Consider the following 24,887-nt stretch of genomic DNA (forward strand, 5'->3'; position numbering starts at 1 on the left):
GGGTTTATGCAAATCGTGTTGCGATGCGGGCGGATTTGCCCCGACACGCGTTGGGTAAACGCTCCGTCCTGCTTCCCGGTCCCGGGACAGCCCCGCTCCCCGCGGGCCCCCGGCCGGCGCTGCGAGCGCAGCCGATGTGGGAGGCGAATCCCATCAAAGGGGTCTATGCACAGAGAAGCTGGTTCTTCAGAGGGTTTTCCAGCTTCTCGTTGGCTGCTGTTACTCAGGTTAAAAACATTAACACACTTAAACGCCAGCCCTGGTCCTTTTTTACTTCCCCGTCCCCCCCATCAGAGGCGGATCAAATGGAAAGTGAGTCCCAGAGCTCCAAGACACGCTCAGTGCTTCCCAGAAGAGTCCGTCTGCCGAGCTGTGTGGGTGCTGGGCGGTACCAACCTACTGCCCCTCGCCACGTTAAAGACCAGGCTTTGGCCTAAGGGCTCTCAGAACCTCACGCCAGCCCCAGCGCACTCAGCACCCAGCTGGAAAGCAGAGGAGACCCACGAGCTGCACCTGGAAAGGGAGGGAACAGGACAGAGCGCAGGGGATGGTGTATCAGGCGCAATGACAATCCTGCTGTCACCGAGGAGAGGCTGAGAATGCACTTAAACCAAGCCTAAGCTCTAGGCAGCTTTAGGCAGAAGGAACGTGTGAACGTGCAGCTGCAGGCTGCGGGCACATCAGCAAAGGCGCTCTATGGACTTTTGTGTTCTGCAGGAGCTGCACTTCCAGCAGCCGGTGACACTGAATGATGGTCAGACATGGCAGTGTGGTCGGGGTGCAGGCAGCACCTCCTGCCGCGGTGGCCGCTCCGGTGCCGCGGTGGCCAGCCCGGGGGCACAGGGGCCGCACGGCGGGCACGCATCGCACCGGAGCCGGCGACACACGGCTCTCACACCACCCTGAGCCCCAAGGGATGCGGCTGGATGTGATTCAGCCAGCGGAGTTATCAGCCCGGGCTTGTGGAGGAGATAAGAGCCCGCAGGAAGCATCCATCAATCACCAGGACCTGTCCCCTGACTGCTGGCGAAAGCCATCCATACACACCGTACATAACTGCAGGAATTGAACTCTCATTTCACAACGTGCAAAAATCTTATGTCTCTGCCCTCTGATTAATCATTCTTAAACAATTTAATGAAGGTAGTTGCAAATTTGCTTCCCCGAGGCCATGTACCAGAGCCCAGCTTAAGAGCAAGGGAACTCTCCCAGTTACAGGAATACATTTGCATTCATCTTCCTTGTGGTTACCCCGAAACAATCATTTTTTCTTGTCTCTGGCCGTGTCTGAAACCGCACTGTGTACTCAACAGTAACACACACACAGAGGCGAGATTCAGATCAGAGATAATATCCTTAGTCAGTACTTAAGTAGGTGCTTTCCCAACTCTTCTTTCCCTTGGAATCTACTCCAGTCAGCATGAATTTAGCACTGTTTGTGTGCTTTTGCTTCCAGGCTAAAGTCTATTGCACCAAAAAGTATGGCCACAGATGTGCTTTTTATAGGAAAAACCCCCAAGTGAAACCACAAATCTGGATCTTCTGATTGATGCAAAGCAGTGACAGCAACGGCACGCTGCCTGGTTTGATTTGGTGACGAGCCAGGCTGGAGAGGGTCTGTTGGCTTCTCCACCCTCGAGTCAAAAGGGGTCATACGCTGGCTGCACCCCAAACTCCCCGTGGTTACTTTTGATTTTTCCTTTTCATTTTCAAATTGCTTTGAAGAGAAAGTGCTTCAATTGTTTGGCACCGTTGTGGAGGATGTGAAGGTTTCCAGAGTGAAGCCACTGCCAGGATGATGGGTGGCCCTTCACTGTCACCTACGAGGCCGGGGACTTTGTTTCTGCCCAAGCACATGGAGTGTCCCCTGCGCAGGGACAGGGGGTGGAAGCCAGAGCTGCCCCACCGTCCCTCCCCGTGCTCCGTGTCCTTCCAGCTCTGCTGACTCAGCACGCGATGCCCTCCTGTCTGGCTCCTTGCTCATCAACAATTCTTGTAAAATCCTGACATCACCTTTTTCTAGGGAATTTTTATAGGGATTGCGCCTCCCATGTCCCGGGTTTTAAAGGAAGAGCTTGTCCTCTGGCATTTAACACAGTCAGCAGAGGTGGTATCGAGGATCTCGTTACTGATACCTGCTGTTGGGAAGGAAGCCGTCCCGGTGCCGCGGCCTCGGGAGGAGATGCCAGCGCTCCACAACCACCGCTAACCAGCTCAATCGGGAGCCGCGTCAGCAAAGAGCCCGTGGACCTGGCTTGCCGATCTACGGCCGCTCGCGGCAGTAAACTCCCTTTTAAAAACGGGCTAATTAAACTTCATTTATAAATGCCTATATGGGAACACTTACGTTAATTAAGAACAATTTAAATGGCTTTATTTAGTAGCATTTGGGAGTAAATTAAACTGAATTAAGGCCACTTTAATTCTGAATGAGAGTTTTATGCAGAATTTTAATGCTCTTTGATCCACTTTCGATTTAGTTACTTGAGTTCAGCTTTCTTCAGGCTGCTGTGTGGAGGAGCCCTGGGCACTGAGCGCAGGTCCAGCTGCCCTGCTCGGAGGGGACAGGGCTGGTTGTCGGGGGTCTGTGCGTTGCCCACAGCTCTGACATCCCAAACCCCCGCTCACCCGCAGAGCGACCCGATGGCTCATCTCACCGCATCACCAACGTGCTCCTGGGGAAGTGAACAATACCAGGAAGATTAACTGAATCCTCCCATCACCTGCAACGCAGGGATTCAAGAGGCTGGCAGAGCTGCATCCGAGTTTTCTTTTACAGTGAGCGGTATAATTTATTACACAGCACTCAGGAATTAAAGGTAAAAGCAATGGATGATGTATGCCCTTTCTTTGGAAGAGGGTGACCGTGCCTCATGAGGAAAGACGAACAATAATGCTGGAAGGAAAGCTTAGCAAAGTCCCTTTATAGCAGTTTGCTTTTATAGCCGCAACCACTCACATTTATGGAGATGCTGATTGAGAGACCATCTGCTTCTCGTGCTCACCTCAATAAAGATGTCCCTGATGGCAGCACCATAACAGGGTGCAGAGCGAGAGCCCCTCAGTGGGTTTGGGAGCAGAGGAACCAGAGGGATGCAGTGAGGGAGAACTAGAGGAGAAGCTAACCAAGGATGTGCAGAACTGACTCGCGTGTTGAGCCCGTGTGCCCACAGCAATCGGCACATCGCCAGCTGCCTTCCCAATGCCGCCTTCACCCAGGAGAATGGGATTTGTTCGCAGCTGCAGACAGACTGATTTTTCTCTCAAATATTCTGTCTTGAACTTATTTCCTGGCTTCTAAGGAGATCCTGCTAGGCACTATGCAGAGTAACTTACTCCCTGCATAGCCCGAGGGCTCCTGGCGGAGCAGATGTGTTCTGGAGGCAACTGCTTGCCCTGGAGGAGAGCGCTCGCTCCGAGGGACCGCGCCAGAGTCATTTATTTGGCTGTCACCGCGACTGCCCGTGTGCCGACTATACACCGTACTACTCGCTGTAAGCAGCCTTGAGTTCTACCTTTGGTCCTAGTGAATGGTGTCATTAAGCTAGAGGAGGGCGGGCTTATTTCCTCACTGACAGATGGATCAGGCACACCCTGGCTATTTTTTCCTCTTGCGCTTCCATCAAGGAAAAGAGCCATCCCTTTCAAGGTCTTTTTGCCTATAAATCTGTTGTTGTCGAGGGTTGATGGGACAGAGATGGCAGGAGCCGCACCGTCACCCCGCTGTCCCTCCAAGCGCTGTGTGCCCTGGGCTGAGCGGCCTGCGAGGGGCTGCGAGTGAACCCACCCGGGGCTGTGCCGCTCGGGGTGTCTCCCAAAGTCTTCCATGAGAGGTCACCCTGCACCCAGCGACGCCCTGACGAACCGCGCTGTGCCAGGATGGCTCCCAGGTGTCACCAGCCGTCCCGGCAGCGAGGACAGGGCTCGGCTGCGCCGGGGAACGGTCCCCACGGCCCTGCCCGCCACCAGGTCCCACAGCCCCTGCTGGGATGCAGCAGCGACCCGATGTCAGCAGGGTTCCTCCCGCTGCCACCAGCCCGTCCCAGCAGCCGTTCAACAGAAACACGCAAGAGCATTTACACTTTGGCAGCACCTTCTCCTTTCCAAAGCAGCATTCCCGGCTTACCGGCTAAGCTCGGCTTTACTGCAACAGAGTCAAAAGCGGAGAGAGGCAACATGTTTCACTAATAAATAATGATGGGGAAAACCAAGCAGTTACGCAAGTGTCTGTGACAGCAGCTATTTACCGTTTTCCCACTCACAGCCCCTCTGCCGGAAAATGTCAGCTGCCCCTTTTCCAGATGCAGCCCTGCCTGCTCAGCCAAGTTTTGTTTAGATGCAGCATCCGTAGCTGTGGATTTGCTGTACTCTGGCATGCTGGGGAGCGTTTACTACTTCAGAGCTAAAAGAATAATGTAAGTTGAACAAACACTTCATGGTATTAATATAAGATGTTTAAATAGACAGTCACAGACTATTTTATCCCACCCAGGGCAATGTGAAGAACGGAGGATTTATACCCATTGCTGAGCAAATACCTCTTGAGAAGCCACATCCATGGGGGAAAGAGATTTTGTTCTCAGGAGTGGAAGGCAGAGCGCGCCCCAGACAAGCAAGCGAGGGAGAGCCCTGTGCCCGCTCGTGGCAGCGCGTCCATCACGTGCCACGGGCGTGCGGTGACGCCGGGCTCCGTGTCGGCAAGGCTGGCTGCGCAGAGAGGCGCTGAGACCGTGCGGTGTCATGGCTCGCAGCTATTAGTCATCCATAGGCATGTCTGCGGGATGAACGGAGACATGCAGCAAAAATCAGAAGTGCCAAACGTTTCCTGAGCAAAGGGACACGTGTCCCCGCGCTGTCCGCTCTGCAGTTTGCTGCTGTGTTTCCAGCCCTGAGAGCAGGAACGTCTCCCTGGGTCACAGGGATGTGCTCACACCAGCAGCTCGGGGGGCCCTGCCCAGGACACCGGTGCCATCAGCCGCTCTCCAGCAGGCCGGTCCCAACCCGTGGCACACGCTGGTGATGCCACCATGCAGTGGGAGCGTCACAGGGAGGAGGACTGTCCATCTGGGACCACCTTCCAGATGTGCCCAGGCTGGAGTGTCTGCTCTGGGCACCCAGGGGCTCAGGGACGGACATCTCCAGTCCTTCCCTTACAAGCCCCGCTGAAGTCTCCAAACCCAAGGGGTTAAATCCCGACAGCAGCTCTTGTGCTATGGGGGCTCATGGGGAGCCCCTTGGGACACTGTCTGGATCTCCCCAGTGCTCCCAGTAAAGCCGCGTGGGATGGGGTTCCCGCTCCGCAGGGCGCGGAGCTGAGCGCACGTTGCCTGTCAGGAAACTCTCATTTCCTCCTTCCCCGGCCAGGCCGGCGGGGTCAGCGCGGACCCCGGGCTCGTGGGGCTGCGCTGCTGCCCGCCCGCCGGCTGCGCAACGCGGGACAGCGCCGGCCGCCCCACGCCCTCCCACGGGACGGATGTGTGTCACCGAGAGACACAAACAGCCGGCACGGCTCTCCCCGCGCGGCTCCCATGATGTCAGCGGCAGCGGCCGCTCCGGTTGCCGATCTGATGTGAGTCAGCCTGTGTCAGCGCGGCAGCCGGCCGAGCCGGTGGGCAGGGGCTGAGACATGGTTTCCTACCTGCTCAGGCTAAAACAGAGAAGGTGTTAACTGGCCAACGGCTCAGCAGCAAAGCTCCTTCCCAGCGTTTGACAGACGGGACAAGGGCTGAGCTGCCTGGTGTCAGAGGGAAGCTCTGCGTTTGGCGCGGCGGTTGTGCAATGCACACAATGCAGAAGTGCGAGCAGGACTGGCCTCTCCCTGGTCCTGGCTCCGTGGGAGAGGACGGTGCTTTCACTACGCGTGGCTGGGGATTTCCCCAGCGCCAGGAGTGCCTCGCTGGCACGGCGCCGCAGCAGCCTGTGCTGTGCCAGGCTCTGGGGAGCTGCGGGTTTCTGCAGCAGCCAGGGCGCAGGGACCCCCTTGGCACAGGGACCCCCTTGGCACAGGGACCCCCTTGGCGCAGCACCGCGCTCGGGACGCTGCGGCCGGCGCCTCGGCCCTGCCACCCTGCGCTGCCAAACCGCGTCCTGCTCGGCTCAGCCCCGACGTGCCGCACCGGGAGAGCACCGCCAGGCTCCAGCCTGTCTTTCCACTTTTACACAACAGCGTACAAAAGAAGTGATGCATGAATTGCAAAACAGCATCTGGAGCACAAGGCTCAAGAGACACAATATTCAGGAACGGCATGTGGGATCTTGAGGTCTGTTTGTCAGACTGTTTCAAGCCTTTGACAATATCCTCCCAACCCACATGCCTGATTCACATCAAGTAAAGAAATGATTGCACTCCTAGTTTTGCTCTTTGGGACAAACTACCCTTTTTCTAATAACTAGATTTGTTTTCTCAGCCTTCCACCTAGAGGACTGAACAAGGTTTTACAATTTAGTCCAGACTTTCTGGCTGATTGTGCCTGTCTTTGTGGAATGAGTGTTAGGGATGAAAAGGATGCTATGGTACAGAGAGGAGGCTACTGAGAGGCTGAGGTCCGGTTAATGCCACCTTCCCACCACGCCGATAAACACGTGTTGCATTTCTGGGCTTGTCTGTCCAATCTTACATGTAGAAAGGGAAGTATTTACTTTGGTTTATAATCTTGAATTGTCTGTACAGTAAATATCAATAACTTCTGATTGCTTAGAGCAGCAGATAAACCTGGTGTGCCGCTCCCAAGTCCCTGTTTGCCAGCGTGGTGCCCTCACACCCTTCTCTTCGTTCCCGCTCTGTGTTTCTGGCAAGGCTGGAAGGTTGGCTGGTCACCAGCGAGAACTGCATTGTGATAGAAACCGTGTTCTCGTGGAAACAGAAGCCTGGCTCTCGGTGCCCGCCGAGGTTTGCTTTAGCAGGGATCCTGCCCATTAACGAGCTGCTGAAATGCAGGGAAAATCCTGTGCACGCAACAGTTGCTCATAAAACATTCCCAGCGGGACAGGGCTGATGCACCGTGCAGGCTCAGCTCTGGTCCTGCTGCAGCGGAACCACTGAAACCAGCCTGAAATCCCCCAAAAACATCTCCCAGTATTCTATAAGGCAGCGGTGCCTGGTAGGAGCCACCACCCCACGTGGGGCTGACCCCCCACCCAACGTCAGCGGGACGACACAGTCCCACGCAAAGACTTCTGAGTTATGATTAGCACGAAGCTGCCAACACTAATTAATTTTACACAGCTATTAAAAAAAAAATATCCATTCTAATAACTTGTTGCAGCTTAAGGCACGTAGACAATTCTCTATCTTTCTGTAATTCTTTGTAATAATAATTAAATGACCTTTAAAACGACAGTGGGTGGAAAAACTCAGTAAAGCCGAATAGCAATTCAGCAACTGCTACAGAAAATTGAAAATCGAGAAGAAAGAAACTCACTTTGATGTTAAGTGATGAGGGGAAATAAAAAGTGAAACAATTAAGCGTGAAGCTGGAAGTTTGTTTCTCCTTTGCACTGATTTGCAGGTCCTGTTGGGTGGAATAACTGTGGGAGCACTAAGAGCCCGACGTGTCCCCTGGTGGTGACAGGGCCGGGCGGGCACGGCGCCACCCACCAGTATCACCGCTCGGCAGCCTCGCCGCGCATTTGATCCCCTACAATACGCGGGATTTATCTCCCTCGCTTTCATGTTCCTTTAAGGAAACACCACTTTTTATCTCATTTCTACTGCTTTTTATCATCACAAAGAGTTTTTAATGAAACAAGAAAGCATCTGTTTCTGCGGGCCGGAGCGGCGCGGGTGATTTCAATATAAAACAAACAAGGCGGCTTTCGAAATTAGAATTTTACGTGCGGCATTTTCTCGTTTAACAGAATGCACAAAGACGGGCAAAACTAATTAACATGAGCACTTGGCAAAATTAAACAACGGGGCTCTGCAAAAGGAACGATGTGTTCAAAGGGGTGGAGAAAGGGATGGAGAGGAAGCCACGCTGCTCTCCAAAATTCACCAGCTCTTAAGAAAATAAATGCAAACAAAACTGCATCCTACCTCACATTCCTCAGACGGGCTTCAGAGCCCCACGGCCCAGGTGGGAACACTGCGGAAGGGCAAAGATAATGGGAATGGTGGTGTCAGGAGGGAGCTGGACAGCCCAGCTCAGGGCTCGGTGCCACAGGAGGGGTTGGCTCCCAAATGTACCTGCCCCAGGCCGGCAGCTCCTCCAGAGCCCCCCAGGAAGGTGCTGCCTCCTTCCCCAGGTGTCCCTGTGCTTTCCAATCCCTTCCCACCACAAAAAAGCATCAGGTCCAGCAGAAGATGGAGACAAAGAGGCAAAGGAGGCCAGGGCAGAGCGGCAGAGCAGCAGGCAGGGATGCTGCCCGCGCATCGCTCCCGCGCGGGGCTGTGATTAACCTGCGCTTACCGACACCGTGGGGGCTCCCGATGAACCATCTTAAAGGAGAGGAAGAGGTGGAATTAAGGCTAATCACTCGTTATCAACCTGGGGGCTGTGCCTGCAGAGTTCACCATTTACAGTCCCTGGGAGCAAGTCAGAGTTGGGCTCTGATTGCTGCAATCACTGCAAAACGGGGATGGGGCTTATTTGCCTGTTTTGCACATGATTTGTGGGGTGAAGTGCTGAATCTTTAAGGTGGCAAGGTATCTGGATGTATTTAACGAGCAATTTAGGCCCGCTGGGCCAGAGCAGGGGCTGAATCCTGCCTGGCAGCATCAAGCCCGGCCATGGCAGCAGCCGCAGAGCGGCACCGCGCTCCCCGGCGTGCCGGGGCATGGAGCGGGAACCTCCTGCGTCTGGGAAATTACACTTTTCACTGAAAGGAAGAAGAAAGCAAGCCTGTGGAAAGACAGGAACAAGCTGCCAGACCAGGTAATCCATCTGAGGAGCGTCTGTGTCAAGATGATTCATGTCTTCCAATTTACTCCCAGCTCAAATCTAAAGTACATCAGCCCAGACTGTTCCCCGCCCCGCGCAGCGGGACACAGGGAACATCCCGCCCATCGCTGCGCTGCCCTCGCAGCTCCTAACGCTTGTCCTATGGAATTAGAGCCAAACTGTTGGTTGGTTGATAGGTGAAGGAAGGAGAGGAGGCAGCCAGGGAAGGGAAACGGGGTGCGAAAGGGGATGATGAGAATGGATTCTTCCAACACGCTGTTGCATTGCTTTTCCACATCAATTCCTTTCACAGGAGAATAGCCCGGGAAGAACACTATCAGTACCAGCTCCCACCTGTAATGAGAAAGCTGTCCGAAGTCTTAATTACCTTTTTAAACTACTTACAATTCTCCTGCCTCCTCACCGCGGCCCTGCTGCTGGTGCCGTGTCCATGGGCCAGCGCCACAGCCAAGGCGCAGCCCACCGGCTCCACCGAGGATGAGGATGATGATGAAAAGGTTTGGCTGGCGGTCCTGGTAACAGTGACAAAGTGCGGCAAGGCTGCTAATAAGCCAGACACACTCTAAGCACTAATTCACTTTATGATGAGAGCGCTGTCACTGCTCAGATTAAGTATTTATCTACTTGTTTAATAGAAATCAATGAATGAATAACAGCTCGGCGGAAGTGACATTTGTGGAACTCCGCAGTCATTTGTAACTCAGGTTTTAATGTCTCCTAACGAGCAGGATTAGCTCTGCGCAGCTCAGGCCGCTGAACCCGAGCAGCCCGTTCTCCAGAGCTGAAGAGTTATCCCTTGTTTCTGTTATTTTGAGCCAGAGGAAGCTCTTGGAGAACGGGACTTGCCTGGCTACGGCAGGACAGTGCGGAGCCCAGCGGCGCAGTCAGGCCAGCCTGGGGGTGGGAAAACGCAAGAGAGAGTCCAGGGACGTCAAAGCCGGGGATGGGCAGGACCCCAGGGTGCACCTCACCCCTCGCCCTGGCTCTGACGACACCTCAGGGCTCCCAAAATGATCCAGGGTGGAGTTGCGGCTGCTCTCGGGCAGACGTGGTTCCTGCAGCTGCGCCTCCAAAGTGTCCTAGAGAGGGTCCCCAGAAGAAATCACTTCCAGAAGGGCTGGTCTTTATGTACTCCAGCCATGTTTGGTTTGCTGAATATTTCATGCTGTTGTGTTTAGCAGCTCTGCAAACTCCTCAAAAGTGAGAAGGCAAACTTTAAAATCTATTGTCTAGGGCCATTTTGCATCTGTTACCCCGTGGCTGCGGTCCCAGCGCTGGAGGCACCATATGGCTCGCATTGTTATTAGAAAAGCAGCACACACGCAAAGAGCAGCAGGACTGAAAAAAATGGCCTGGAATTAAAATTCACCTTGTTGCTAACTGCAGACTAAATGACTAAGCCAGAGGGACTTGGTACCTCACTGCAGTGGTTAGAGCGGTGTTTATTTCTCTTCTGAAGGAGCCCTGAAGTATTTCTATATTGTGTCTGATTTAAAAACACAGGAGCCACTTCCAACTCCAAGAGCAGCACAACGCTTCCGCCTATTGCTAATGAGAGCTACGCAAATCGAAGAGTGGGAAAACAGGCCCTAAATAGCCCTTACATTTTTCATGATATGGGAAATAAGAGAGTCCCCAAAGGGAGCTGCTTCTGTTAAGTACCAGCACAGTGGAAATAATCCGTTCATGTAGCAAACCTGCAATTAGGTTGTTACCTGGGTGAGCCCCCGTCCTCCTCTTGCAGAATGTGCCCCAGCCCTGGGTAACGAGGCTGCAAACGGGGCCACCCGGACACTTGGGAGGGGAGCAGGATGGAGGTAGAAACACCTCGGTGCTGGAAGGTGGGCAGATCCCCAGCATCTCCTGCTCCCACGCAGCTCTCGGGTGCTCGCAAGGGAATTTAATGCGGTACTTGCTCCGCAAGCTGCGACGTGGTGTTAAAGGGTTTTCCTCTGTGAAGCTGCAGCTAAGGGCGGATGAGACCCGTGGCGGTTTGGGGATGGAGCGCAGGAGCGCCCAGACTCCCGCAGGGTGCTGCCACGCTCCACACCGGCCCACGGGACCCAGTGGATCCCGTCCCGCTCGGCCCCACGCTCCCTCGACCGCTCCTCGGGGACATTTGCTCTGCTGTAGGAGCTTCAGCAACAGAGCTGCCAACACCAAACACAGAAACAGGAGCTGGTTTCTCCGGGAGCTGCGCGGGCAACATGATCGGCTCCTTCTGAAGAAGAAAACGCTGCCACCTCCCTTGTGCCCCCCGATGGCACCCGGGTCCCAGCGGCTCCCTGAGGGACCTCTGTGTCCTGCCCCGGCCGCGCTCTGTCTGGACAGGGCTCAGACACAGCTCTGATTTTCTCCCCTGTTTTATCCCTCTGCGTGGAGGTTTTTTTTCCAAGACCTGTAGCGGCCTTTGATCTCAGAATACTGATGTAAATATTGCATGATCCTGCCTCAGCCTCCAGGAAACCCAGATGTTCAATTGATTAGATCTTACCTACGAGTTCAAGAACTCCGAAAAGCACATGAAATAATAAACTTGTTCCAGTGCGAAGCTTCCCTGTTCAGGATCAAATTCAGGGTTAATTCATTATTCTTGACAGCTATTGCAGGAGACAGAGCAGTTAAGCCAACTAATTGTGGGGTGGATTTTGCACGAGCTGAAGTCAACAGGTCATGTACAATTAATATTCAAATCAATCTCACATAGCGAGGAATAATACACCTCGTATACCTGCAGACTGTGCACGAGCAGCGTGAAGGATGGAAACAGCTCATGGGAGGAACCGGGGGGACTCGAGCACCGGGGCAGGGAAGCTGAGATGGCATTAACTGGGCACACACGTCCCTTCCCACCAACACACCGTTCTGCTGAACACCCTCACAGCTCGAGCTCACCTGGAGTGTCCTAAGGCAGAAGCCTGGCTTACATTTCAAAAGCAGCTTCATTTTATCTCTAAAAGAGACAATTAATCATTTTTGGCGTCAGAACGATGCTCTTCCTCCCGCAGCACCCAACACAGAGTAAGCCTGAGCCCAAGTTTTCCTAGAGTTCCTTGTGCTGTTGTTTAGATAGGTTTAAATGAGCTGTGATTAAGCTAATTTCAAGCTAATTAACTCAGAAAGATATCCTCCACTTTTTAAAATTCTAAGTGGTTGTTCATTAAGAGCGAGCGCACGGGTAAGGGCTGCGTCACCGCAGCACGAGGCGCTAAATGCAGAATGAGCAGCAGAGTCATTACTGAAATATGAATATTCGTTATCTAATTAAACGGCATAATTAACGGACTGTTGCTGTACCGCTGCTGCGGGGATGTGTGTTCTCACGCAGGCAGGCAGGGGAGCGGGGGATCCAGCCCCTGGTTGCCCTCCCGGCCGCTGGGTCGGCTCAGCCGCCCTCCCGCTCCAGTCTGCTCCAAAACGAGGGGGAAAACGCGCCACGGTCGCGCTCCCGGCTGCATCCCAAACGTAAAGAAACAGGAGTGCGAGAGGAAGCTGCGGGCACACGCGGTGCAGGACTCGGCCCTGCTCCCGCGCACAGAGCCGGGCGCTGGCGCCGGATTCACGAGCGGCAGAAGATGCTCAAGTAGGTGACCCCTGCAGTGACAGAACACAAAGACACAACACAGAGCATCGCTGGGTGCCGCAAAGATCTAAACTGCGTATCATCACAACTCATGAGTTTCCCTTTCCCGCCTGGGTCATTCTGTACTTGAATGGAAACCAGAGAGCTCTTTATTCTCACGTCCTTCTCTCCACAGCTCTTGTTCCTTCAAGTGAAAAACCTGAAAATCCCTGAGAAGGTCATGAAATACAGTTACAATGGAGTGAGAGGCATTAGATTGAAGGATTGATGCTGGCAGCAAAGCCATTTCCCTCTGTTGTGCACATATAAATAAATCTGGATTGTGTGCTGAGCGACGAGCTGCCTTGGCTCTGGGTGCAGGGAGGGGCAGAGCGTGTCCCCGGGCTGCCGGAGGCAGCTGTGTCCCCAGCGTGTCCCTCTCTGGCCCCTGGGGCAGGGCTGGGGATGGCGGTGACGCTGACGGGCTCGGCGGTGCTGGTGACAGCCGGGGTCCCCTTCCGGCTCCTGTCGCAGCCCACGGCGCCGGTTGGGCATGACGGGTGGTCACTGTGTCACCTCAGGCCCCCACATCGTGGGCTTGCGGAGGCACCCGCAGGGGCTACTGCAGCTTAAGAAAGGGCTTTTAAGAAGAGAGCTGATAGTTCTCATCTGACTCACGCACAAACGAGGGTAGGTAATCAGAGACTGTCTCCCCGGAGCTCTGCTAAGCGCTGATGGGATGTTCTGTCATTTGGGAGCTTCACGAGGGGAACTTCTCCAGGATTAAGCGCTGTGGAGCCAAAGCAAACAAGCAACATGGAAACACCCAGGGCTTCGATCTCCCCCTTGCCCGGCTCCCCCGGCACGTCCCTTGCAGCCCTCCTGCGGGGAACGTGGTGGCCCAGTGCCGGGCTCCCACTGCTCCGATTCCTTCCAGAGCCCTCAGTGATATTATTGACATTTCACAGTCATCAGTTTCAGGAATTATTTCTCAAGTTTCCACAGCTCTTGGAGTCAGAATAAGTTATTCATACACTTTTCCCCCGGAGCAGAGGAACGGGAGCCACCACGCTGTCAGCAGATCCTCCCTCTGATGTTTGCAGGTTGTAACGGGTCTTTTTTCTTGATAGGTGAAAATAATAATAATAACACCATCCAGAGCCTGCCCGCCCCATTCCTGCTGCTGTCAGGGTGACAAGAACACACACACGAAGCCCTGACAGCGGATTCCTTCCTCCCCGGCCACCAGCTCATGATGCGTTCCCATGCACGGCCCGTTAAGCTCAGTTTAAATGGTATACCACAGCAAAACGCCTTTCCAAAGGGGATGATAAATCAATGCTAAAATCTATTTTGCCTAATAATGCAATTATACGTTCTAGCAGGGGAGAAGACGCTATTTTGAATGCAATCCAACGTGAACTGTTCCTCTCCAGCCTAGCTCTCCAAACCTGCTCTGACTAATCCAATCTGAGCCGCTGGGTTAGGACGGCTCATGGCTCAGGGCAGGGGCGGTTTTGTACGTGAGAGCTCTGCCTACGGGTCTGTGTAGTTTGATGCTAATTTGAGGTAATGAATTGTACTTAAAAGTGATAATCTCCAGTTCTGCGACCTCTCATCTGCGGCTTCAGAGATTCACAGAAGGTTTAGTGCAAACTAACTCTGTGTGAGAGCTTGCTCTTGTGATTAGTAGTGATGAAGAGCAACACTGCATGATTATTTCATAACTCTCAGAAATGCAAGGAGGTTTTTTCCCCCTCTTTCCTTGCCTTCTTTAAAGGGAAGCAGCAGCAGAGCTGTGCAGGAGGAGCAGAGATGCACTGCAGCGCTGGGAGATCAGACGGCGTCGCACACGCCGATGCTGCCGCGGTGCCCCAGCACGGTAAACCAGACCTATAACGGGATATCCAGGAGGAAAACCACCTCTTTCTGGGTTATGAAGACTGAGTTCTCCCTGAGGAGCCTCTCCGCTGCAAAGGAGAAGCTGGGAAGTGGTTTGCCTGAGGACAAGGAGGGCCTTAAGCTGAGCTTAATGACTCTGCTGCAGTGGCCCAGCCCAGGACCCCCAGCCAGGCTGCGACCCCAGTGCTGCTGGAGATGAGGTCCCAGCCCTGGCCAAACCCACGACCTGCTCTCAAAGGGGACACGTGCAGATGCTGAAAATGGAGCAGGTGCTCATCAGGAGGATGAGATTCCCACTGGCATTTGAACGAGGGACACTTTGCATCCCTTGAAGTGCAATGGTCTGGTGCTATGGACCTGGGAGAGAAGGCTCTTCATTTGAATGCAGGTCTTAATGATAACGGCAGCATATGGCGAGTGACATTTCAAAGCATCTAAACCTCACCAAGGCCCAGGTAGGCTCCCCAGAAGTAAAATATTCTGCCTGCTGCATTAGAAAATGCGAGCGAGACAGAAAATCCAGCAGTGACAATGCTGGGAGTTAGAAAAGAGAAAATGGCTTAGGAAATTATACCAGAGTTCACACATTTAAGTGTCTTAAGAGCGCGTTTCCCTGACAGCCGAACATTTCCTTTAAGTCTCATCGTCTTGTAACAAATTAAAGGCAAACAAGCATTCATCAGAAGGGAATATTCTCAATTGTTAGAGCAAATTGACTTTAGATTATTGCTGGAGATGGAGCGTGGCGCGGGGAAGGAGGGCAGCGGTGTGGGGACGGGCAGAGCACGAGGGTCTGTCTGTCTGTCTGCCTGTCTGTCCATGTAGCTGGTTATCACCATCTCTACTCCTCATCAGCTTTACGCTTGTTAACGTGGTCAAGCAAATCAACAGCGGGTTGTTGTTTCCTTCCTTTTTACCATTACAGAACAGCCAAGATGCGAGTGGGTAAAAAATGACAGATGAGCGGCAACAAATCCTCCAGAATCATAAAAAGATACCAGAGGGGGGGAAAAAAAAAGACTTTTTTAGTGTGATTGTGCAGAAAATCAATAAAGCACCACTACGAGGCGGCGCTGCAGATAACAAGCAGATTATATCAGTCTTCACGGAACATATTGTTTGGCAGGCAGAACGCTCTCGGAGACTGTAATGGTGCATCATAAAGTTTAAGTTAGTGTTGCTGGCTCAGAGATTTAAATAAAACCTAAATCCAGACATTTTGGATGGCTAGTATTTATTCAATAGATGTCAAACCTTGTCGGGTTCAGTTTCCGAAGGGGGAGAAGCTCCACGCCGAGGTGATGGATCGAGACTTTATCTGCGCTTCGGGTGAGTGTTCCCCCAAAAACGGGCTCGGGGGCAGCCCCAGGGACACAGAAAATCCCCACAGCACAATCTCCACCCAGCCCCGCTCGGTCAGACAGGCCGAGTATTAACGGGATGGGCTAATTACCGCAGGGCTCCGCGGTTCACCCACCAATCATGCCGATCGATGCCGTGCCGATGACAGGGGAGAAACTGGCTCACCGCGAGCGGTTGACCTTCCCTCCCCCCGCTCCATCATCCGGGACACTGGATCAATACCAGAAATATTATTGGTGCTTAAAGTCAAACGGTTTCAATCCACCCATCTGAAATGCTATTATTTTTTCTCCACAGGACATGTTTTTAATAGGCCCGTTGCCAATTGCAGAGAGCTCACTCTATGCTAATTGCAAAGCTAATTGTTCTTATTGCAAAACCCATTATATAGTACAGTTATATTGCAGTTAACGAGATGTTTGGATTAAATGCCTCACTAAAAGTCAATAAAAACAAATTTGCTTGACTATTCCTTTAATTTTTCAGATGCAGTGCTAATACACTGTTAATTCTCCCTAAAGGCCTGGATTCATTAAACTACTTAGAGCAGGACTAATCTATATATATAGTGCAAAGGCACTAAAGCAGAGGGTGCAGCAGCAGGCACGCGGTACCGGGGGGTGTTTGGCTGTGCAGTTGCCAAAGGGGCGAGTGGTTGCCCTGCAGAGCTGACCCAGCATTAGGGGGTTCCCGGTGGGTGTTGCAGCAGAGATGGGACAAGCGGGAAGGAACCCCCCGAAATAACGGGGTGCTGGAGCGGGAGCACCAGGCTCGCAGGGACTCGCTGCGGGGGGCTCTGAGCGGAAAAGCCTCGTTTCACCTGTAATGAACTATGAAAAATGAATAAATGCCTTTTATAGCAACTTGTCTCGCAAAAACCCCTTCCTGCTCTCTTTGTCTCGTTGCGTGCGCTCCATGGGATGCTGCCCTTGGGTTTTCTCCTGCTGCGTGAACACAGAGCTGGAGCTGAGCTCGTGTTTGGTTGCAGGGAGATTCAAGCCAGGTGGGCAGAGATGCAGGATTTCTGCACAAGGAGCATTTTCAAGAGCAAATGCGAACCGATCTGGTGATTACTGAGAATATTTTAAATAGAAGTGGATGTGTGAAGGAAATCCTCCAGTCTCGCTTCCCACTTGGACTGGCACAGGCTCCTGACTCGCTGCCAAGCACGATATGACAGAATTACGCCTTTAAATACGAACAGAGGAGCGAGAAGTTGAAAAGCAGAATAAAGGGGCAGTCAACGTCCTATTGCCTGAGATGAGGGTGTTCTCGGTGACCCGATGGCAGAACCTGAGCACCAAGCGAACCAGCAGAATTGGCGCATACTGGTATCAGGTATTATCGCTGTTTTCAGAAGACCAGATGCCAAGCGCCACCTTCCCGCAGCGAAGTCACCGGGGCCGGCTGGAGCGTCCCCAAGTGCCACCACCCGCTGCTGCCCTGCACATCCCGGCGTGCTTTGGGGCTCCTTTGTTCTAGGACAGACTTACCGTAGCTCTGCAAATGGGCTCTTAAAAAATAATGACGCTAATTCGCAGCGCTGAGCCCGCTACGCGGGGAGGTGCAACGCGCAGCACGGGGACTTCAAAGCGTGCAGCGGGATAAACAAGATGACAAGGAACCATGAAAGGCGCAACATGAAATGAGACTTAACGAGAGTTCAGAGTCATTACCTAGATCAAAGTTAGGCAGGACACAGGCAGATTCGGAACGGGGCAGCAGGAGCGGGGAGCACAGGGGTGCCCATGGCGGGCAGAGCCACCAGCACCGCGCTGGCTCCACCAGTAAATTACACCACAATTAAAGACCAAGAAATACCAGTAGGGATCTCCAGCACATACCGCTGTGTGCACCGGAGGGGAAGGAGGGCGGTGAAGGAGCAGGACAGCTGCTTTGAATATGCTGTAAATCAATTTAAACCCCAGAAAGCAGCATCTCGGTGCACCTCGCCCTCCAAATTCATGATGGAAATTGCTGCATTTTGCAAGTCGCTATTGTTTCTATGAGTTACAGGGCACCGCTGGAGAAAGCCGAGCTATGAAAGGCTTCCCACCATGTTTTAGATTTTATTTTGGAACTTATTCCAATAACAAGAGAAAGGAAAATAAAAAACGAACTTTAAAAATCCCCCAAGGTTATGCTCAGACTGCACCGAAAACCATTCCCAGAGCCCCGGTTCCCGTTCCAACTGGGAAAAGACAAGGAGCAATAAATCACGACCGCAAGGCAAATGGCAGCAATTAAAGTCCTCTCCAAGGCCGCCTGTCTCCAGCCCCGGCTGGACCGCGGCCACTCACCCATTGCCCAGCACCGGCACGGCTGCGCCATATTTGCATTAATTAATTAGCTGACGATGCCGAAGCGCTCTGACCAGCTCGGCGCTTGTCCCGGGCACAGGATCGGAGGTGGTGCCGGGTTTGGTGGCTCCCTGGGTGGCACCCGGGGACCAGGAGGGACCAAAGGGCTCCTGAGAGGTGAGAAACCTCCGCGCCAGCGGGACTGTGCCGGGCGGTGGCATCTCCCCGTGTTCCCATCGCCACTCCTCACCGCCTTGCCAAGAAACGAGCTTCTGTTCCATAGGACTAATCTTCGGTTTCATTAAGAGCGGCACTTCATTACTAAATTTTTAACCAGGGGAAGCTCCCTAGTCCATTACTGCCTTCCTCCCATGTTTATTAAAGCAATAACTTTGGTTCTAAAAGGGACACGTCTCCCTTGAGCTCTCTCACACCTCAGTGCCCTGATTAAAACAAATAAATTAGAGACTGAGCAGCTCTCTTGCTTCAGAGGAGTGTAAATTAGGCAGCTCGAGATCCTACGCAAAGCCAGACCACGAAACGCTCCGAGATGGGTCTGCAGGCGATCGCAGGTGAGATGAGGATGAAGGTGGAGCTGGAGCAGCTCCAGCTCCGCACCCTTGGTGGACATTCTGATTGCAATGTCATTGTCGCCATCTGTCGCAGAGAAGAAGGGCACCCTGCGGGCGGCTCAGCTCCCTCTGCCACAGCCCATGGGGAGCAGCTGCTCCCGCATCCCTCCCAGCTCGGCTCCGTGTTCCTGCATCCTATAGGGAAACTGTTGCTTTAGCTACATTTGAAATCTTCTTGCTTTAATTTCACTTCATCAGCACAATGTAATCCATTTCAACAGGCAGCACGGGGGACGAGTTAGCCCGGCTGTCTCGGGAGACCCTGGCTCCTCTCGCACCTCCTGCCGTCTTGGCGGAAAAAAACGGATCACAGAGTCATTGAAGTTGGAAAAGACCCTTCAAATTATCGAACTTCATCATGCAGCTGCTCCACAGCCAATGTGCTCTCTGCACCTTTAACCTGATCGCTCTTCCCATCTTCCAAGATTAACAAATTATTTAGAAAACACGCATAACAAGCGCCCACAAGGATTTCTCAGCAGCGCAGTGCTTAATGTTAGCACTGTGCATCAAACTGCGCGGAAATCATTCTGCACAATAACATCCTGTGTGTTTTGAGGGGTGCCAATCCATCACTGGCATAGCCCTTTACTTCTGCTTTATTTCTTAGTTCTAAAAAGCTGTGTCATTATTTATTGCTCCTATTTCAACATCGTGAAAGCTTAATGGAGGTTTTAAGGCCGGTGCTGCTCAGATGTACCAACGCAACCCTCGGCACGGCTGCCCTTTTATTACTTTCTATATCGTGCATAAATACTGACTGACATCACGGGAAATTCGTAAATTAGAGTCCTTGCAAAGGGGCTGCAAAGCGCAGGAGTCCCAGCCACTGTGTCGGGACAGACGGACGGACAGCAATGGGTCACCTCAGTCCCTGTGTTACCACGTTTGACGGACAGACAGATCAGGGATTTGTATGAACTCTTTCCTAATCTTAAGCTGTTAAATCATGCCCAAGTTCCCTCTTCTATTTGTTTCTACAAACGCAGTCAAGTGCTGATGAGCTGAAGATTTAATGTCGAGCAAGAGGGAACAACTGCCTGGAATCAAAACACTCATCAGAGCGCAAGACTGAGGGGGAACACACAGGAGAACATGAGTCCCATTGGAAATGCAGATGCCGGTTGCTTCCTGCTGCCTGAAGCAGACGAGTGACCCCCCAGCACAGCCCGTGGGGCACAGACCCCAGAGCTGGGGGACATCAAACCCACCGTGGTGCCCCCTGGGCTTTTCTGCTTTTATTTTTTTGCACAATTCAGTCTACAAGTCTGGAAAAATGGAATTTGGTGTTTGGCCTGTTCTGGTAGTTTTACACAAAACTGTATTTCTGCTGAGATTCCGATATGCATTTGTATGTATGTGTTATACACACATGTATACATGCACCCCAGCCTCACCCAGGCCAGCAGCGATCGCTGCCGCCTCATCCATAAACATCACGCATACATAATACATATTTGCCTTTGTTGGCCGAGAGATGGGACCGGACCTGGGTTATCTTTCTGTTTCCATGGTAATAAAAGTAGCTTCTGATAATGGTTATTTCCTAAGTACAGCGAGGTTTGGTCATTTTAGAGGCATCACAGCACAGACTTCAAATGGTTGGCGCCGCACGGGGTCGTTCTGGCTCGGGCTGTTAATTGTGGGGGATGCAGCAGGTTTCGGGTACAGAGAGGATGCGGGGCTGAGGTTCCTCTGGTTATTGTCAGCTTATTCCCAGTAAGTCTGTTAAAGTGTCACGAGTGATCTGCGGGATTGTGCTCAGTCCCGAGCAGTTTTTGGGACCGGAGCCTTCACCGTCAGCTCGTCACCCAAACCAGCCTCGCAACCAGCAGCTGCTCTATTCGTTAGTGTCAAAAAGAAACCATGCCTCCTATTTCCCAAAGCCTGTAAGACGACTGGAAAAGTGATGTCCAATTAACGTGCTGAAGGATGAAATCCAGATCTGCCTGGATCAGGAACATGACTATTGATTTCTGTGCTCATCTTTTGGCAGCGCAGGGTTGGGACTGTGATCGGGACCGAGACCAGGACCAGGACCAGGACCAGGACCAGGACCAGGACCCACAACCTTGCTCCCCAGGGATGGAATATTCCATCTTTTCCTCTCTTTCGGTGGCTTGTTTGAGGGTCTTGAGGTGTCTGGGGGCACAGCGGCTCTGCCCCCGCCATCCAGGGACCAGGCGGCATCTTAACGAACCATGTGCCAGTGCCTAATTTAATCAACACATCTGCTGGGAATAATTCTGACCTGCAGAACCACATTTGCCCTCCTCTTCAATAAGCCAATCTTTGACACCAAGTGTGAACCTTTTAATTTAGCGTCATATCAAACAGCAACTGCCATGTTTAAACTGTTGCTAATATCAGTGAAATAATCCCGAGGCTCCCCGTCTCTCTTGTTACCACGTACTTGAAATTAATATTTATAACGCAGGAAGGATTTTTGATTTAAAGGGAATTTTAAGTTGTCCTTTGTGTTTCCAGACACAGGCTGCAGAATTTATGGGCTCTCCTTCACCTCCACTCTGAGAGAACGGAGCTTTTCATCTGACCTATCTATAATTTCAGCCTGCAGGGACAGATATGAAGCAAAACACGGCAAGAAAGTGCGGAGAGATGGGGAGGAGAGGGGAGAAACTGGGGGTCCTGGCACAGGGCTCGGACCCCTGGGGATGCTGTCCCCAATGTCCCCTGTCCCCGCTGTCCCCAGTGTCCCCAATGTCCTCAGTCCCCAGTGTCCCCAATGCCCCTGTCCGCAGTGTCCGCTGTCCCCAGTGTTCCCAATGTCCTCAGTCCCCAGTGTCCCCAATGTCCCCTGTCCACAGTGTCCACTGTCCCCAATGTCCCCCGTCCCCAGTGTCCCCAATGTTCCCAGTGTCCCCTCTCTCCAATGTCCCCTTGTCCCCAGTGTCCCCTGTCCCCAATGTCCCCCGTGTCCTCAATGTCCCCAGTGTCTCCTGTCCCCAATGTCCCCAGTGTCCCCTGTGCCCAGTGTCCCCAATGTCCCCTGTCCCCAGTGTCCCCAGTGTCCCCAGTGTCCCCTTGTCCCCAGTGTCCCCTGTGCCCAGAGTCCCCAATGTCCCCTGTCCCCAGTGTCCCCCTGTCCCCAGTGTCCCCTTGTCCCCAGTGTCCCCAATGTCCCCTGTCCCCAACATCTCTCTGGTAAAAGTTCTCGCTCTCTGGTAAAAGTTCTAACAATTCCTCATTGCTCTATGTGGCACCTTTACAATTATTTATTCCTGAATATCTCACTGTGAAACTAAAATTAAAATATCCCCATAGACTAAGGCAGAAACCTTTGCAGAAACCTGACAGGATTCTCCCCCAGTCACAAGTCCCCAAGGTAAAATAAATTACAGAAGAAAATGTTTCAAAATAACTGCTCCCAATTAAAACTTCACCGGGGTTTACGCTCCACAAGCACTCCTTTTTCATCATGGTAAGCATAAAAATGACACGGGCGCTGCCAATGGAAATGAGTCAGTGAATCAAGTGATTTATTCACTTTGCCTGTTTAAAACATGGGCTGTGAGGACACGGCCCCTCGTCCCCTTTCCACACAACTGCACTAACACACGCACACGCTCTTCCTGAAAAATCACCCCGTGCACGGGATGGTTTGGACATACAGACGTGCATGGGATGCATGGACATGCAGGCATGCATGGGATGCACGGACATGCAGACATGCATGGGATGCACGGACATACAGACATGCATGGGATGCATGAACATACAGACGTGCATGGGATGCATGGACATACAGACATGCATGTGATGCACGGACATACAGACATGCATGTGATGCACGGACATACAGACAGGCAGGGGATGCATGGACATACAGACATGCATGTGATGCATGGACATACAGACGTGCATGGGATGCACGGACACGCAGATGTGCACGGGATGGCTTGGACATACAGACGTGCATGGGATGCACGGACACGCAGGCATGCATGGGATGCACGGACACATGGGAGGGGACCCGCAGGCATCATGATTCCCTTGCATTTTTAAATTAATATCAATAAAAGACACATTAGAATTGCAGAAATCACGGAAATGTCAAACATCTCTCACCCGCTTTGGTAAGAACTTCGTTAAGTACCAAATGCAAATGTGCAGCTGGTGCCTTTGACATTTTGGTTCCTTTGCTGGCACCGGCTAATCAATTCCGTTTCTAAGTTTAATTTTATCAGCAGCAAATCTGTTAGATTTTTAAGGCTCTGATGCAGGCCAATTAATTTCTAATCAAATTACCTACGTTCTGATAGGTTTTGCCTGCGCGCTCAGCAGCGCCGTGAATCGCAGTCCCGGCTCTGCAGCCGCGACCTTGCACTGCAAATACAGTTCTCAGTGTCGGCTGATTTGCTATTTAGATGCTAGTTTTAAAAAGCGCCGGGCCACGTACAGAAAGGGTCTGTATTTACTGCCATTTTCCATTTTGAAGCTTTTTATTTTTGCCTGCAAATCTTTTGGACGAAGGGCGTTATTAGCGCGACAATTAACCAACCCGGCTATCAAACTTGTGCAATGCAGCATTAAATAAATCTCGGAATTGATCGCTTTCCAATTTTGAACAGATATATATGTGTCTATGTGTGTGTGTGTGTATATATATATATGCGGATATATCTGTGCCTATGTGTGTCTGCTTGATTGTCAAGTGGGAATGAATCACAGCTAAAAGCTTGATTTTGCTTAAAGATACCGCTAAAAAGAAACACTCTTAAATATCAACGTTAGCACTGGCAAGAAGCATTTCCTAGAAAAACCCATTTAAAGAAGGGATGGCAGGGCCAGGGCTCCTGCCCGGGTCACACACGTGTCCCCAGGGACCCTGCCCTGGGCTGACACTTGGCACTGGGGCTGCATCTGGCCTACGGGTGAGACAGGGATCCCAGAAACTGGTCCAAGAGCAGCCCGGGCAGGAGAGCTGGTACTAATGGGGACAGACACCAGCTCTGCGCGGGCACATCAGCCTTTCACCGGCTCTAAGCGTCCGTCAAACCCAATCCCGTCTCTCCCCTGACAGTTCTGCACCACCAGCCAGACTCACTTATCAGAATCGACTTTAAAACGTGCTAATGACAAAACCTACATTTTCCCCCTTATAAACAAATAAGGTAAAGAAGGTTTTGCAAGGCATTTTTGCCTCTTTTATGAGCTGTCCTGTTCACGAGCTTCCTCCCTCCCTGCAGCCATGGATGGGGCGCAAGGACAGGGAAAGCCGTCTCCAGCTCCCGCTCTGCAGCACCGGAGCCGAGATGTTTCAGTCCCGCATCCCGACGCGATGTTGCTGCGCAACCCCAGCAGCCGCAGGACCACAACCTGCGCAAACGAAGCTTCTCCATGGCCACTGCCGGCCCCGCGCAGGCTGGTTCCTCCTCCCGGGACAGCAGCTGCTGCTCGAGCGAGCCCGGAGCTGGTTTTGCCTCATCGATCTGTCCTGGTGGGCCTTCCATGCATTTCTTATTATTCTGCCTGACATCTGTTCACAATTTGTTTCTAATTCCTCACTCCGCTCCTCCGTGGCTGACTTGGGCCGTAGAGCCGAGACCAACTCCTCGTGCAGAGCTCGGGTACGTGCCGCTCGCTGGGGAACCCTCCCGTTGCGCCCACCCCGTGCCCAGCGCGGGAGCAGCCGTTCGCTCCTCTGGGGAGTCCAGGCTGGTGGGACGGGGTGACAGTGGGTCCCCAGGGCAGCCTGGCACCCACCACCCACCCTGGACCACCGGGCAGCTGCTGCATGGCTTGCCAGGGGCATCTGCATTTCCGTGGGCAGCTCAATAACCCGTAACAGCAGCTTTTTCAAGGACAAAGTTGTTGGACGTACGCAGGTACGAGTGAGAGCCAAACGCTGCCCCAAGTCTGCAAGATGCTTTGGATCCTCTGGAACAAAAGGGATATAAACTAATGGGTGGATGCCAGCTGGTAATGGTAAGCAGATGGCAGGAAGACTGCTGAGAGACGACTGGTTTATTTACTTGCTTATTCATTTACAGACCGTATTTTGGGTAAAGAAAATTCACCTGACTTTGTACCACCCAGTGACACTCAGAACAGGCGTGGGCACGGCTCCCTGTGCCTCTCCCCGCTCGCTCCTATTCATCTGCTGTTCACAAGGGCTGGAAGATGGGGATCAGGTCCTTCCAGTCTTCTGCACAGTTCTGCAAAGCTGGGCCTAATCCTGGAGCGGGGCTGAGATGGGTGAGCTAAC

At 52.5% G+C, this 24,887-nt stretch overlaps 1 long non-coding RNA gene across 1 annotated transcript; it reads right to left on the bottom strand.

The window, feature by feature from the left end:
- Positions 1–23: 23 nt before the first annotated feature.
- LOC110364134 (uncharacterized) lies at positions 24–6,005 on the bottom strand. The gene is made up of 3 exons (XR_002422697.2): positions 5,639–6,005; positions 4,539–4,774; positions 24–2,675 (listed from the first exon to the last, which is right to left on the bottom strand). It is a non-coding gene; the product is annotated as an uncharacterized LOC110364134 (long non-coding RNA).
- Positions 6,006–24,887: the final 18,882 nt, after the last annotated feature.

Source organism: Columba livia, chromosome 26, assembly GCF_036013475.1.
Source record: "Columba livia isolate bColLiv1 breed racing homer chromosome 26, bColLiv1.pat.W.v2, whole genome shotgun sequence".
NCBI lineage: Eukaryota > Metazoa > Chordata > Aves > Columbiformes > Columbidae > Columba > Columba livia.